The sequence below is a fragment of the Melitaea cinxia genome, chromosome 26 (assembly GCF_905220565.1).
Source record: "Melitaea cinxia chromosome 26, ilMelCinx1.1, whole genome shotgun sequence".
NCBI lineage: Eukaryota > Metazoa > Arthropoda > Insecta > Lepidoptera > Nymphalidae > Melitaea > Melitaea cinxia.
This window is the reverse complement of record NC_059419.1, coordinates 1,140,167-1,158,724: the sequence shown is the minus strand read 5'-3', so window position 1 is coordinate 1,158,724 and position 18,558 is coordinate 1,140,167. Positions and strand designations below refer to the sequence as shown.

Sequence of the window (18,558 nt, the reverse complement as noted above, 5' to 3'; positions counted from 1 at the left end):
CACTGGAGGAAATAGTTTACACATTTACTCGTTGTATACTTAATATATGAGTAGATGAGGAGATGTAACCTTAGCCTTGTTTTGTTATCTAAGACAGTGCTAACAAACCGCCCTGACTTTGCATAGATAGTTAATAACATTAATTTATGGCCGGAATAAATTGTTCATTTTTTAATGTAAGGAGGATTTTATTTAAACATTATCAAGCTTGTTCTTTTTTTTAATTTTAGTCATATGTATTATTAAAAGAATATTTCATTGAAAAAGGAAAAGTATTTGCGAACGTTTATTGGGGGAAAGTACTAACATGTGTTTCAACACATTTTGTTCCAACTCATCACCTGCCTTTGAGAGGAGAGGAGTTTAAAATGAGGATAGACTCGCACTTTTGGGTTAAAACTAAAAAGTAATTTTTTGAACGACAATTGGCTTTGGTGCTTAGTTTTATAACAAAAACTGTCCACTAATTCTAGCTTTATACTTTCATACAAGCAGAAAACAGACTAAATTCTAGAGTGATTATTTTTGCTACGGTATGTGAAAATAAATTTGTAAAAATATTCAGTGAGGATATACCCTCGCTACGACATTATTACATGTAAGTAGGTACAGATAAAAGTAAGCATTTTAATAACTTATGATATCCTTAATACAAAGAAAACTGAATTATCTTTCTTCTTAGAGTTCCAGTCTTACGCATTTCACTTACGAGTATGATCTATGTATGTATTACCTGTGCATTTTTATATTATCTATGTAAGTACGCCCTGATAAAAAATATTGTAAAATATATAATTTTAGTAGAAAATTCATTAAAATCACTCTACGTAAAAAGTAAAGTCGCAACGACGATCGATTGGTTGATTCACAGCATTGTATTTCATAATCAGTAACCACAGAAATACTTATTTTAATGGAACTGGTAGATCCTAAGATAAGATAAGAAGATTTTAGCTTTACATATTTATAAACCCGAGCAGGATGTAATATATTAGGCTATAAGCCTAAATTATTTTATAACTATATATTTCCAAGTTTTCGACTGTACAGAATAAACGTCTCACCACGTCTAACACAGAAGGGTTATGGTATTCGCATGTATAATAAAATCCCACAAACAATTTTGGAATTGCCTCAACAAAAATTTTAAGTTTAAAAATAAAATTATAGATAAAGCTTATTCGGTGCCGGATTACATAGTTGATAAAGATGTGTGGACTTAGTGACGCTGTATTTCATGCGAGATATTACTAATTTTGTACTAAAACACAATTTATATATTATTTTCAAAAGAGAAACTGCGGAGTTTCTTGACGATTCTTCTCTGCGGAATCGACATTCTGAGTCTGTGGTAATTTCGCTTTAAAAAAATAATGACTTTAAACTTTTGATTTGTATAATGACGATTCGAAAGTGCTTTTGAAGCCTGTTTGGATAAAGTTGTTTTTGGTTTTGATTTTGGTATACCTCTACTGGGGATAGACATTTTCCCTATGTAGGACACAGATTAGCATAGAAATAAAATACTATTTGTGTCCCGCAGTTTTATACTCGTTAATTTGAGAAAATTTCTTTCTATAGTCTTCCTCAGTAAATAGACTATCCAACACAAAAATAATTTTACAATTCGAACCAGTTGGTCATGAGATTAGCGCGTTCAAACAACCTCGTCTGCTTTATAAGATTAGTATTGACATACCAGTGTGTCCTCCGCCTAACACCTTCTTAACTGCCATGATTGCCTCATCATATAATATGAGTTTGTATTTCTTCTTAACGCGTCCTTCACTATCGATAACCATAACGTTAATCGACATTCCCAACACTAATTGTTCGATAATTAGTGCTACCCGAATATTTGCACGTGGTATTTGATTTTCTATGTTAATATTAACTTTTGATACTTTAAAATTAAAAAATATGTATTTATATATATATCTAATATATAAAATTCTCGTGTCGCGGTGTTTGTAGTTAAACTCCTCCGAAACGGCTTGACCGCTTCTCATGAAATTTTATCTGCATATTGGGTAGGTCTGAGAATCAAACAACATCTACTTTTCATCCTCTTAAATGTTAAGGGTTGTCCACCCTAAATTATTATTTTTTATTTTTTTATGTTACAATATTAAAAATACATACAACCCTAAATTTTCAACCCTCTACGATCAACCCCTATTTTTAAATATGTAGAGTATCATTTTTAAGTATGTGAGAATAATTACGTATTCTTCTCATGAAGATTTCAGTTCTAAAATAAATTGTCGACAATATTCTTAAGGACTTAAGTATAAGCTTCTTCGATAGGGGAGTAAAACGGTAGACAATGTAGTGGTTCCTGTGGTATTGCAGCCGTCTGTAGGCTACGGTATACGCTACCATCCAAAATATTTACCTGGCATAGATATATTTTGTGATCCCTTTAATATCTTTAAAACTTGCTGATTTCATTATATCCTATCTATGCTAGTTATTGATATATGTATAAAGAAATTTACTAAAATATGTGTTTATATTAATGTAAATATATATGTGTATATCAATAGTATACTTAAATAAAAAAATAAATAGACTTTAAAAGAAAAAGAAAATAAACATCAAAAAATAATATTTGGAAATCATTTTATGATAACGGCAGTACCAACTGAATTTAACTGAGGTAGGACACAGAAGAAAATATCCTGCTCAAAATCTGGAGCAGCCCGAGTGAGGAAGTACCTCGGCTATACAGAAGACCACAGATAAATAATACTGCTTTCAAGCAGTGTTGTGTTCCTGTGGTGAGTAAGGTGACCAGAGCTCCTGGGGGAATTGGTAGGGTCGGCAACGCGCTTGCGATGCTTGTAGTGTTGCAAGCGTCTATAAGCTACGGTAATCGCTTACCATCAGGTGAGCCGTACGCATGTTTTTCGACCTAGTTGTATATAAAAAAATTAAACCAAATGTTATTATTATAGGTAAAGTAATATATGTAGGTCATTATGAGGTCAATGATCGATCACTAATCTACAAATAAATGTACATTTAATAAAGAATGAATTTTTGGCTCGAATTTTAAGAAATTGATAAATCACGAAATAATAATTAGAATAGGTTATAAATGGTTGAATTAATGACGTTAGGTGCGAGCTTGGCAAGAGAGAATGTCTAGCAGTAGACTGCGATAGACTAAAACGAACAAGCGAGCGCAGAAAATTGATTAATTAATTTTTAATTTATTGCAAATGCTTACGATTCAGCCTGTAACATCGCACTAGTGGGCATAAAAATTGAGCTATGAATTTATTTTTACGTGGAAAGTGAGTTAAATTTTGAATTTATAACACGTCAAATGAGTTATCATTTCACTTACATAACGGAAATCAAGTGCCAGTTTGACCATTTAAAATAAATTACAAAACCAATTTACATTTATTCCGTGATATATTAAGCGTACGTTTAAATTTTTTAAAAGAGTAACTGAGAGAAGATAACTTCTTAGAGACTCTTCTCTGCAGAATCTATATTCCGAATCGGTGGTAGCTACACTCCTATAATTTATTCATTCAAAATGAACATAGTGTAAATTCTAAATAATGAAGATTCAAGTGTTTATGAAGCCCACTCGAATGAAGTAATATAAACCGACTTAAAAAAAGGAGGAGGTTCTCAATTCGATTCTATTTTTTATGTGTTACTTCATAGTTCCGATTTTGATTTTCTTTTTTCGAAAGCTGAGTGCTTATCGTGAGGACCCACTTAAATCTAATATATAAAATTCTCGTGTCGCGGTGTTTGTAGTTAAACTCCTTGCGGCTTGACCGATTCCCATGAAATTTTGTGTGCATATTGGGTAGGTCTGAGAATCGAGCAACATCTATTTTTCATACCCCTAAGATACAAGGGGGGAGGGATTAAGGGGGTTAATAACATATACGGCAAAACAACGTTTGCGGGGTCAGCTAGTTTTAATATATAATAATGTGTAATGCACAATACTTTTCGATGTCAATTAAAATTATGTCGAAAGTTTTTGTTTGAGAACAAACGCAATTATTGATTTAGATTTGTGTACAGTTTAGTTGTTTGAGCAAGTCATGACGTCATCATAATTGCAGATGCAGAGCGCATGTGTGTATGATATTCGCATGATTGTTTTATAAAATAACTAGTTTATTTATTACGTCTCGTGCTACCTGTAATGTAAAGACTGACCTGAATTTCCTATTTCATAACTAACCATAGCGGCCAAGCGACTTTAACATTTAGTGATAAAAAATATATAACAATCTCAAAAATATCCCGAAATTTATTTTTGCGATGTTCACAATAAGAAACAAATCTAAAATCTTTATCTATTATCTTAATCGTTTAAACTAAAATCTTTATTTTTTAAATAGTTTAAACTGTCTCTAAGTGTATAGTGAAGCAACACATGTCTATCGGTTCTCAAACCGTGCGGAAGTGAGTTCGACCCTGAGTCAGGACCGCGTTTCCACTGTCGTTTCTGATTTTGATGCAGTTTATCACAACTTATACTTATATTATAAAGCTGTATATTTGTTTGTTCTGAATGTTGTAATATGATGTTATTATGTGATCGATTTGTAAATTCTTTTTTTTTAAACAACAAGTTAATCGAGGTTATAGGCTATAAAACGGCCCTATATAAAAATAAAACCACTAATGAAGACGAAATTACGGAGATCTAGTAATGTTTCGAAATTAAGTTTTACGGATTTGCGTTAATAAGATACCAGTCAGTAGACTGGTGCCTCTGATTTGCAATAACTTTCTTGATAATAACAGTTTGTTAAATTTCTTAGTGTAATAATAAAGATAATTTAAATTTCGAATTATTTAACGTTTTAAGGAAAAAACAAATATTTCAGAGTCTTTGACTGACGAGAATGGTCACGTGTGACATCTTGTGCTTGACCGTAAAAAATATCTTGAGGACCAAAACCAAAACTTTTTAGAAGATTATTACTGTCACATAAACGGTAGCTACTGCGACTATTGTTTAGATTTAGCTCCGATGAAATTAAAGTAAAATTACAAAGTTTGTGAATGTAAAACAATTACCAAATATTCCGAAACGTTGGACAGTAAATTACTCTCTTCCTTCATGGCGTTCTGACATTTTATCACATCGAATAAATGTTCAAATTCTATCCACAGATTGATCTCTTTCGTGCCTTCTCCATTCTACTAGATCAAGACTCCGCGACTGCCAGATCTTTGACATTTTATAAAAAGTATCTCAGTTAAGAAACTCAGTTTAAGAAACGTTCTTACGACAGTTAATTGGTATTTTTTACGCCTTTGCCACCTGGTATCTGTAAAATCCACTGTGATCCAAACTTTGGTCATTACTCCTACCAGTATTAGGATCATGCGCTGAGAAACTTACAGCTTTTATAAAATGACGAAGGTCTTGCCCTCGCTGGCTCTTGGGCTATACGTAACATTGGCGAAATTATCTGTGCTGTCTAGGAACTATTGGAAGCCATTAATCTAAATATTTGAATGAAATGTTCAAATTAACCTTGAATAATTAACTAATTAACATCTGTAACACACCTGAAACAAAGTTTTTTCAAGCTAGCACAGAGTGCAGGGATTTTAGATAATGATTAACTACCTAGTTTAAGGAAAATAAAACAACTTTTTATTTAATATTTTAATTCGAAGAATAACTGTGAAGTTTCCAGCCGAATCTCCTTTATATTCCGAACCAATATTAACTGCAAATTAACTAAAATGAATTCAAAAAACCTGATACAATTACAATATAACGATTCAAAACTATCTTTGAAGCCTATTTGAATTAACATATGTATACATGATTTATTAAATTGTTTCTCTAACTCCACATAACCAATTATAAAGACAAAAACGGACCTGCACATCAAAACCACAATGATACCACATAAAACGTTGATAAGAGAATTCAATGACGTTAAAACATGTTTTGGTCACGGTTAAGGATAAATCTTTGAAAGATAGGAAACTACAATTGGTACTGATAGCAGTCAATTGAGAATATCGCACGCAAACGCAGTCTATGACATATGTCTTAAGGTGATATAAATCTAGGTCTTTTACGGTCTCTACTCGTTGGGAGCCTTGGAATTAATTATAGATTGTTTGTTGATAGTAAATAGCAATACTATTATTACTACGTTTCACGTTATTGGTACTCGTAATATGTGATTTGTGGAGAAATTTAATAAATAAATACAATTAACATACAATATACATATAGGCTCCCGGTTGTTATCATGTACACCTGATAGCGATCGTTACTCATAGTAGGGAATATATCTGCCAATCCGCATTGGAGCAGCGTGGTAGATTAAGCTCTGTTCCTTCTCCTACATGGGGAAAGAGGCCTATGCCAAGTAGTGGGATATTACAGGCTGAAGCGGAAGCGGATACATATAGGCTTCAATACATACAAATATGCAAATAGGCTTCCAAAACACCTTCATCCTTCGTCTTATAAATTAAACTATTAATCATGGTTAAAAGTGAAGCTACCGCCAATTCGGAATGTAGATCCTGTACAGAAGAATCGCCAAAAAACTTTGTAGTTACTATTTAAATACTTTTAATAATTTTAATTGTGTTTGCTATGGTAGGAAAATAACTGGTTGTTTTGGGTAACGACCAACTGATCAACTGATGTATACCAATACATGGAATGGAGAACTGGCGCAGTCGATTAAAACTTGTCCCTTTAAGTTAAGATTTCCCCTTAGATTAAGTTTTGTACCCTGTTTATAATTATTTAAGGTGTCCTTTTTCACTTGTATTATTGTAATTCAGCTGAATTATAATAATACAAGTGAAAAAGAAACATTAATTAAATTTTCTTTAAAGATAACACTATGCAAATCGTCACGAGTTAAGGATTGCGTCACAATTTGATAACATATCAAAGGTTGGTTTATTGGTATGCCAAAATCTTTCAAGGTCGATGGAAAATTTAGGAATTTCGGAGAAATTAAAACGCTACTATTAAAATAAAAGACATAACAGATTTTTTTCCTATAATTATTATAAAATAAATATTGTTATATTTACTTCTTTTAATATCATATTGTTTGTTAACTATATGCCAATTCTTTATCAAATGTTTGTACACTTCCGCTTCTCTTTTTCTACGCTATGTCCTATGCCCAAAGGTTGTCTGGAAGAAATCGCTCTTAGCTATAAGACCGCCTTTGTACATCTTTCTTTGCATGTATCACTTTTTTTGTAATGTTTCTTTGTGGTGTACAATAAAGAGTATTTATTATTATTATTTTTAGTAACACAATTCTTTATATGTTTTTCTGTGATATTTTATCTGACTGTAATATGAAAAATTGAAATTTCTGTTTTAAATAGAAAAAGTCAACATTACTCATTCTAATAATATTTAAAAAAAAATACCATATTACAGAGGAGTTTGACAAGGTTTAGAAACCAGACATTATATTTTAAATCTTTTCAGAAACGGTACCTTAATACATTAAAAAAAAAGTCAAGTGAAAATAAATCATAAACCAACAAAGAGCATTATTTATTGTTAGTGTATATTGTAACACAAATACCTAAAGATAACAAGTCAAGAGTACATCAACGATCTACGTAAGATTGCCGGTGTCGGCTGGATGAGGAATGCGGAAGACCGGGATGTCTGGCGCGAACTTGGGGAGGCCTATGTCCAGCAGTGGACTGTGATAGGCTGAAGTAAGTGAGTGAACAAGTCAAGAGTTGTTAGATATTACAGTTTTAATATTTAGTCTAGAATTACGTTCATGTTTTCGGAAGACATGTGTAAACAAAATCACATGCAGGACAGAATCGTTATTTTGGCTAAAAAATAAATGCTATAAACAAGTAGTGAATAGTAAACAGTAAAAGCAATAATCGCTTCAGCCTGTAATATCCCACTACTGGGCATAGGCCTCTTTCCCCGTGTAGTAGAAGGATCAGAGCTCAATCCACCACGCTGCTCCAATGCGAGTTGGCGGGAAAGCAATAATACAAACAAATATAACTATATAAATCATGATTAAATCTATATTATAGTGTTGATTTACGTTAACAATGGTTTTTACATATTTACAATTTTTTGATTCTTAAATAACATAATATATCTTAATATATATGATATATTTATGATAATTCTCAACAATTAAATGTTTGAACTCAATCCTCGTTTTTAACCTTGTAAGATTAAGCCTGTTAACATTTTTTAGACAATTAATTATACTGCTTATAGAAATTTCATTTTCAAGTTAAAATTTGAGAAAATTATTTTTAACATTTGACGTGACAATTTTCACTTAAATTTCTCTATATTAGTAACCTATTAGTTTAGCACATAAGTGTTTTGACAATTTTTACTTAAATTTCTCTATATTAGTAACCTATTAGTTTAGCACATAAGTGTTTAATTGAGTCAAACAAAGTCAATTTATTAACTTAATTACCACATTACCAATTAAATAATTAACATTATTAATTTAACAAATATGTACTCAACTTCGATGTTATCAAGCACTCATTTCAATAAGTTACTTCTGTTACTATCATATACTAATATAATCTTGTGTCATGTTGTGTGTGTCAAATGTTAGTTTAACACTATATAATAATTGTATTAAAGTTTCGGTACAGACCGATTTATTTATTTACTTTTTTTTATATAATGATAGGCTTACGTTTGACCGCTATTTCACCAGATGATTAGTGAAAATGCGGTCTAAGATGGAGCACGCTTACCTAGAAGTAACCTATTCACTCGCGAGTCAAAGATCCCCAGGTTATAGTTTTCCGGAAACACATACGCTGGTAGAGAGTACCACTCTTTGGCCGTAAGCATTAAGAATGTACTAGCGAATCGCTTAGTGCGTATAGGGTGAATGTCAACCATATGAGGGTGGCGTAACGCAGAGCGTCTGGTTGTACGAAGATGGAAGGGATACTTTTTAGAGGACAGAAGTTTATTTTTAAACTCTTATGTAATACATGAAATAATATATACAAAGTCATCAGTTGTTATACATTAATATCATCCAGATTTATTTGAAAGACTTTTAAGTCTAAATTTTACACAAATTTCGTGACTTATCCGATATATTTTTAAAAGTTTACTAGATTACTAGATTGATAGGATGCCGGTGTAGGCTGGATTATCCTGTGCGAGGTGGCGAATGCTAGCGCGATCCCATCTCGCCCCACCCAGGCGGACGACTGCTCACACTTGGTGCTTTTTTAGTCAGTAGGAGTCTGACATAACCCTCTGGCGCCCCCGCGCCGGAGGTATCCATAATGGATTTTCCCCACGTAAAAAAGGCTGAACGAGTATATACTATATATATACTATACTAGATTTAGACTATCTTGTGCTGTTTTTTAAACGACTTGAAAAAAAGAGGAGGTTCTAAATTAGACTATTTTTTCTAATGTGTACTTTTTTGCTTTGTAAATTTTAAATTTTGTACTTACTTTTTTACATTGTAAATTTTGATTTATCGCTACTCATGCGAATTTACTTGACTAATTTTTCGTCTACCTTCATAGTCTGATCGATGTATTTGAAGTCGGTTTTTTTTTCGTTTGGAAGCAAATACTATTATGTAAATATAAAATGCACTAAGCAACGACTATCAAAGATAAATCATTACATCCTATACAGTCCACTGCTGGACATAGGCCTCCACAAGTTTACGCCAAAAATAACGTGAACTCATGTGTTTTGCCCAAATATAGATAAAAAAGATAAATATAGATAAAAAATTCAACAATTTCCTATGGACAAAATGGTACATACCTTATTTATATATAAAACCGTTTCACCAAACGGAATGGAGACAAACCGCGTCTCCCCTTACATTCAAGACAATTGCCCATTATGTCTGCTCCTTCGCGTGCGATAAACGCCCAGGCATGCGTTTGCATACCGTCGTATGACGAACTGAGATTTATGGAACACGTGTACAATATTACAAGCATTTATTGCTATTTATTATAATTTATAATACAAACTACTTCTAGCGATACTGACAAAGCTATCTGATACTTTTGTAAGGGCTTTTTTATATATAACTAGGTCGGAAAACATGCGTAGGGCTCATCCGATGGTAAGCGATAACCATAGCTTATAGACGATTGCAACATCAGAAGCATCGCAAGCGCGTTGCCGACCGTACCCCAGACTTTCCGCAGGACCTTCCCAAATAGCTCTGGTCACCTTACCCACCACAGGAACACAACACTGCTTGAAAGCAGTATTATTTAGCTGTGATCTTCTGTAAGGTTGAGATACTTCCTCAGTCGGGCTGCTCCAGATTTTGAGCAGGATATTACCTGCTGTGCTCTACCTCAGTTAAAGCTTTACACTGAAATGCATATGTATGCCCTATTATAGCCATCTGATATATAGACGATCTAAGAAATAAAGGTTTTTTTTTTTAAACCGACTTCATACGCCGGCAGATTTCAACTTGGATTGACGGTCGATTATCAACCTCAAAAGACCAGTCTTTCAGCATTTTTTATACAAGTATGGACTTAAAATTAACATCATTAATTTTACACCACGTTTTGAAGGTAAATAGTATTTCGACACCAGCAATTTATACTAAGCTAACTCTTAAAAGTGAACTTTACAATAGAGGCTTATAAAAGGGAAAAACGTGATACCTTTTATATTTAATTAAGAAACCTTTTTGAAATTTGGTATCTTTAATAGTTAATTTATTCATTGCAATTTCACATTTTTTTATTACATATAAAAACACATTTTATCAAGTTCGCATTAAAAAAACAAACTTATTGAAAAGTCGAATTGGCGTAGTATAAATTGTTCGTGTCGATTTGTATTATATAAGCAAATGTTTTCGACTACTACTTTAATTTGACTAACACTTTCCTTCTGACCCTCGTTATCAAAGTAATTTTTTACCACTTAGGCAGCAAATAAAGTACAGTCCACTTGACCGTCATCGTATGCGGTAAGCGGCTCATCATCATCATTCCAGCCTATTGTAGTCCACTGCTGGACATAGGCCTCCACAAGTTTCAAAAATGCGTGAACTCATGTGTGTTGCCCATAGTCACCACGCTGGGCAGGCGGGTTGATGACCGCAGGGCTGGCTTTGTTGCACCTAAGACGCTGCTGTCCGTCTTCGGCCTGTGTGTTTCAAAGCCAGCAGTTGGATGGTTATCCCGCCATCGTTTGCCCTTAGTCGCCCCTTACGACACCCACGGGAAGAGAAGGGGTGGCTATATTCTTTGGTGCCGTAGCCGCGCAGCAGCGGTAAGCGGTTACAGTAACCTATGCACGCTTGCAACACTAGGGGATCACAGGCGTGTACCCATCCTACCCTCGATGTCTTTGCTTACCTTACTCGTACTAAATAAATGAACCCAACACTACTTGAGCTGCATTATTTATTTGATAAGATAAGATCCCCTGGCCCTTGCAACGAATCTGTTATAAAAAGGATGTTCTCACTTACACCGATTATCGCGTCTTTCGAAGTAAAAGACATAAGATCTTAGTTTGATTTTGAATAAAAAGTTTTTTTTAGTATTTTTTTATCTCTTGAAATCGTAACCGATTTCTTGATTATTTTCATTTTTCTTTTTGTCATATAAGCTTAATTTTTCATTCCATATTTATTTATTGACAAAATGGAAATTAATAGCATAAAGTAATCCACATACATTTTTTGATAATCTATAGTAAATTGACGCCGCGTTGGCGCAAACAGTTACAGCCATGAATTGTACCTGTTGCGCTGGGGGTTGCGGGTTCGATCCCCGCACATGACAAACATTTGTATTGGCCATACAGGTGTTTGCCTTGGTCTGGGTGTTTGTGCAGTCCTTGTGGGTCTCTCCACCGTGCCTCGGAGAGCACGTTAAGCCGGTCGATCCCGGTTGTTATCATGTACATCTGATAGCGATCGTTACTCATAGTAGGGAATATATCCGCCAACCCGCATTGGAGCTGCGTGGTGGATTAAGCCCTGATCCTTCTCCTACATGGGAAAAAGGTCTATTCACAGTAGTGGGATATCACAGGCTGAAGTGGCATTTATTTATCGGAAATTATTATATTTCCACGATTAACTTTTTAAAATCAGGTGAATTGTCCAGGTTTAACCATATTCATTGTTTTTTTTTTGTTTTTTTTTTTAAACTAATTAAATCACTATTTATTTTTTCGTATTCGCATTAACTAAAAGTCACCTTTCGTTATGAATTAATCACTATACCATACCATACTAATAATATCATAACGAGAACTTCGCTCTTGTAAGTAATACTTGTTTACAATTGTATTATAGTATTCAGTGCCACAGATAAACTGCGGGTGTAAGACATTTCTTTAATTGTCCATGAATATATTTTTCAAGTAATTTAACGGGTGCAACAACACCTGTGTTATTTATAGCAAGTTCATGAACTTGTTACATTTTGCATGTTAATAAAACTTAGTAATGATGAAGAATATATTCCCTACTATGAGTAACGACCGATTGCTTAATATATATATCTAAAATATTCCATAAACTTACCGTATATTTGGAGGGTCTGTTAGGGAGGAAAGTAAAAATGTCATAGTCAAGGTTGAGGAGAATTTTGAAAAACGTCGTCAAATGAAGTTGAACATGTCATCTCATATTTATATAATAGTAGCTGATCCCCCAAATGTTGTTTTGTCATGTTATAAACCCCCCTATAACTTAGGGGTATGAAAAATAGATGTTGGCCGATTCTCAGACCTACCCGATATGCACACATAATTTCATAAAAATTGGTCCAGCCGTTTTGGGGGAGTATTTTAACTAACATTGTGACACGAGAATTTTATATATAAGATTAAAGTCCAGAAAGTAGTATGGCTATTATTTTTGCACGTAAATATTAATTACCATCATTAAGAGAGGAAAATACAAATTTGTTCAACACATTGAATATTGCAACCCCATATGAAATGTGAGAACTGGATCAATAAGTTAAATAATGTAAACGAAAAATTTATAATTAAATTAAGAACAAGAAAAAAAAAAATTATGAAAAGAATAATTGAAATAGCAATAATTATGTATAATATTGATTTAATTGTGTTATCTAATATATAAAATTCTCGTGTCGCGGTGTTTGTAGTTAAACTCCTCCGAAACAGCTTGACCGATTCTCATGAAATTTTGTGTGCATATTGGGTAGGTCTGAGAATCGAACAACATCTATTTTTCATCCCCCTAAATGTTAAGGGTAGACCACACCTAATTTTTTTTTTAATTTTTAGATAAATTATTTATTCTTTATTTGATTATGATTTGGCGTGGAAAAATACATACAACCCTAAATTTTCACCATTCTACCACCAACCCCTATTTTTAAATAGCGTTTAGCGGCAAGACAACGTTTGCCGAGTCAGCTAGTTTATATATAAAATATTTAATTCTCTCATCTAACCTTGTAAATTCAGTGCCTGAAATCCAAACTAATTACCTTGACACTTTATGTAATGCAAACGTTAGTATATGAACTAAGAGAATTATAACGTAATAATAGACTTATACTTAAATAACAAAACAAATATTTTGTATATTACAAGTAATGGTTGTGCAAATCATGACCTTCTGAAATAGATTATAATGTATCACCTACTGCAGCGTCATTACCATTATTTTGGTCCGAAAATAGACCGAATTTTGCATCACAGGAAACCGATTTACCATATTCAAGCAAAAGAAAAAATACGCTTTATTATTCCGAGATAAGTGACATTCCATTCTTTCAGTCGTTTCATCTTCTATAACCACTACTCTTTTACTTCTTTACTTATTTTTTTGGCCATACTGAATCACGACTCAACCAAAATCTTTTCGATGCTCAACTTCACAAACGTGGCAAATGATTTATGTATATTTTAATCCAGCACACTTCGGGTTTAAGTATATTTTTATATTTTAAATACTAAACAGTCTGTTAAAACAGATGCAGCCTTACAATTGCCTATCAGCCCCATTAAGCACTATCTGGAGCTGATGAGCAATATACAACCGAGGTAGGGCACAGCAGGAAATCTCCTGCTCAAAATATGGAGCAGCCCGACTGGGGTAGTACCTCGACCTTACAGAAGATCACAGCTAAATAATACTGTTTTCAAGCACTGTTGTGTTTCTGTCGGTGAGTAAGGTGACCAGAGCTCCTGGGGGGAATTGGGGATAGGGTCGGCAACGCGCTTGCGAAGCTTCTGGTGTCGCACCCGTCTATAAGATACAGTAATCGCTTACCATCAGTGAGCGATTAGCGCTTGTTTGCCGACCAAGTTATATAAATATATATAAAATATAGCAAAAGTTAAAAAGTAAGTGGGAAACTAGATATTCTTATATATCCTTTATCTAATACTTCAGCTACAACATCAAAAAGATAAAATCTTGCGAATTTTACTTGAGTCGGACTCAGTTAATCTCTTCTCGCGGTCGGTGTTTTGACGTCATCAGTTTGATATTTTATCTGTTTATATCTGATATACGTACACTAGTATATGCTGACATTTTTATAGTTAATATTTCCTCTACCGACTAAAGCTTGGTGAGTATGCTTACTTGGTTTAAAGACACCGGGGGCTAAGTCTAGTTCTAATCTATCTAATCTAGGTAGTTTAGTATTGGTAACGCATCGGGCAATCGAGTGGAAGAAAGATAGATGCGGCGCAAGCGTACAGTGAGCGTAACGGGACAATGAGTCATCCGTTCTCGCGCATGCAGCCGGCGTTCATCGATTTATTAGATATTGTCACGTAAGTATATTTTTATAAAATAATAAATTTCGGTCACCAATCCGCCTGCCCAGCGTGGTGACTATGGGCAAAACACATGAGTTCGCGGCATTTTTGGCGTGAACTTGTGGAGGCCTATGTCCAGTAGTGGACTACGAAAGGCTGCTGTGATGTGATGATGAATAAATTTATTAAATATATAACGAGTTTTTTGTTAGGCATTTTTGGGTTCCGGCGATTTGGCATAGTCACAACAGCCTTGGTCATAGATGTACTGTTTTTGTACTAAGAGCGTATTTAAAATTATGATCAAGCAAATATGGTTTAGTAAATCCTATAGATTAAAATTTGGATATAATAGATGAAGTGATATTTCATAGTCGCTCGTACTTTTATTAATCAGAGTATACGTCAGTGATAAGGCACATTAAACTCTCGAGATAACGACAGATAGTGAAATTTGACTTGATACTCTTAATTAAATGGACTATTCCACTTCATGTGCCAAGGATGTGTGGATAACCCCGTTTGCTGATTTTGTTTACACAATTTATTGTGTTTAAATAGAGAAAAAATGTTTATCCAAGGATGTCCGTTTTACAATATTATTATATATCTTACACTTTTAAGTTTACATTTAGGTACGGGATACACCACGATTGCCATTTTGAAACTCCCGATATTTCTCTTTATATATATATATATATATATAACTAGGTCGGCAAACAAGTATACGGATCACCTGGTGGATAGACATCTGCAACACCAGTAGCATCGCAAGCGCGTTGCCGACCCTATCCCCAATTCCCCCAGGAGCTCTGGTTACCTTACTCACCAACAGGAACAGAACACTGCTTGAAAACAGTATTATTCGAAGTATTTCGCCGACGTATCAGACGCCACGGTCACGGGCGAATAGTTTCAAAGGGTAATCTTGTTATTATATACTAAAGCATGATAATTCAGGAATGTTAGGCAGGCTATAAAATAATTCTGCTGCTTATAGCACCTAAACATTAATCATATAGATACCTACTAATCCGGCAGATGTACGTAGACCATTAACACTAATAGAAGGTATTCTTATTTACTCAAAGTAGGGAATATATCCGCTAACCCGCATTGAAGCAGCGTGGTGGATTACACTCTGATCCTTTTCCTACATGGGGAAAGAGGCCTGTACCTAGCAGTGGGATATTACAGGCTGAAGCGTATTTATTTGTTTTGATAAGTAAATTGTCTAGCTAGATCATAAATCTTGGATCCATTTATTAAAATGATATGACGCATCAAAATAGAGCAAAGTCCTATTTGAAATGTCAAATGATATGATTCCTTATAATTTATTCAACCTGACAAATGAAATAACGTTATTGTATTAGGTATTACAATTTTTTTTTCTCTCAATTATGTTATTATCTAATATATAAAATTCTCGTGTCACAGTTTTCGTTGCCATACTCCTCCGAAACGGCTTGACCGATTTTGATGAAATTTTTTGTGCTTATCCGGTATCTATGAGAATCGGCCAACATCTATTTTTCATCCCCCTAAATGTTAGGGGTAGTCCACCCCTAAATTTTATTTTTTATTTTTTAGACAAAATTTTTAATTTCTATTTTTTTATGATACAACATTAAAAAATACATACAGCCCTAAATTTTCAACCCTCTACCATCAACCCCTATTTTTAAATAGCGTTTAGCGGCAAGGCAACGTTTGCCGGGTCAGCTAGTAATGGAAATATAATTTATTTTGTATAGTAACGGCATATGGATGAGGATTGCGGAACACCAGGATATCTGGCGTGAGCTTGGAGGCTTATGTCCAGCAGGGGACTGCAATAGGCTGAACTGACTAACTGAATGAGGTGACGGCATCTGATGTTTGCCATGGTTTTGGCGTTTACACTTACGTTTTTTGTGTAATTTCAAGACCCCGGAATCGAATTTAACAAAAAACTTGCGCTTTTGCCGTGTGGTCCCAAATAAATATGATCGAAATCTAACAAGTATTTACTGAGTTATATCTAATAATGCGTATTTACTTGACTATGTTTTCGTCTACCTACGTTGTATTACTTGTCGATGGTGTAAATTAATGTCGTTTTTTTTTCGTTTGCGAGCAAACTCAATTTTTTTTCGTTTTCACACGTCGTCTAGTAAAATAAACCATTCTTGCGATCGTGTCATGTTTTATGAATCAAGAAAGCTGTGGGAGTGTGATCTATATTTAGACATTTTGCCGTTCTTAAAGGATACTCAGGTCTTAAAATAGAACAATTAATTGAGTTCATTGTTAGTTATTATATACGTTAATGAATCACTACGTCTTGTGTTGTACTTCTATTGCAAATTCTATGGTGATCATGGGTTTTTTGATGTTTTATGGAATTTTGTTTTAGTGGACACAACAATGTTGTAATTAAAATTTGTAATACTGCCTAATTTGTTGAACTGAATGCATCCTCTATGTGGTACGTCTGTTGCACTAATTTTAACGTAAATTAATCGGAGATGCGATTGATGAGGCTAAAGCAACCGGAATCGAAAAGACAGATAGAAGTTGCTGTGCTGGTAACTACACGCCTTTCCACAGACCCTAAAGATGGCGTTCGAAAAATTTTTTTTTTTTTAAATTATACAGACCAATGACAATGCATATGTAGAGGTACTTAACTACTTATTATTACTAGGAGACAAAGTATTGTGCAGTGCAATAAATTTATTCGAAGTTTTTGGTCCTGGCCATCAGATATATATATAACTTTTAGCTATGAAATACTTTTTTCTCCGGATACTTTTCATTCGGATCATATATTAGTAGATTTCGTGTTGTTAAATATTACGAATAATGGTAAGCACCCCTGGAGCTAATACATGTTGGTTATTTTCGTATTTATTAGTTCTGTTTTAATAGGTACTTGGGTAAAAATGTTTGAAAGTGTAAATATGTAATGACCTTGAAAATAAGCCGTGAATATTTATTGATAAACAAAATATATCACATGTAATATAATAAATAAAACTCTAGTTAAAATTATACAAACGTATTTAGCATGTAGTTATTCCGAATAACTATTAAAAAAAAACCTTTTGCTACGGGAAAAACACAGGTAGAGAATGCATAATTAATCTCAAACGATATCGACAGGAAAACCATTCTGAAAATGAAAGAAAGAAAGAAAGAAAGAAAAGTTCTTTATTGGCCATTATCATTTAAAATATTAATATTACAATTAAGTTAGAAGGCCAACCAGGTCTCTGCCTCAGCATTGCTTAGCAGCAAATTGTTACTGCTAAGGCGCTGCTCTTCCGTCAGAGCCTGCATCGGCGACTTCAGACGCCAAACGCCACAAGAACATAATTTGCTTAATAAAAAGAGAATATAAAATAAAAATCAACGAAAGATAGACACGTAAAAAAAAAAAAAAAAACTTAATAATGAGAAAAAAAATAACAGAAGTAACAATAAAAATATTCCAGAAAAAAAGAAAAGAAATATATAATAATATAACAGTCATACAGCCTGACTAGACTCACACAAAAGATGCTCACTCATATTTAACAGTCAAAGTCAATGTCAATAATATACTTATAGTAAATAATTAAAGAGATATATATGTAATACATAAAATAAATAATAACATTAAATCAATAAAATAAATAAATAAATAAATACATAAATAAGAAAACGTATACGGAGTGCAAGCTTCTGTCAAGGCTGTCACCAAAAACGCACACGTCCAGAGCGACAACCCGCTAACGCGAGAAAAT

The 18,558-nt window shown here is 33.6% G+C and overlaps 1 protein-coding gene across 1 annotated transcript in view; it reads right to left on the bottom strand.

Annotated features, from left to right (window-relative positions):
- LOC123666507 (chloride channel protein 2) overlaps window positions 1-18,558 on the bottom strand; it is a 95,442-nt gene that overhangs the window by 62,558 nt on the left and 14,326 nt on the right. The gene's annotated exons all lie outside the window — the stretch shown is intronic.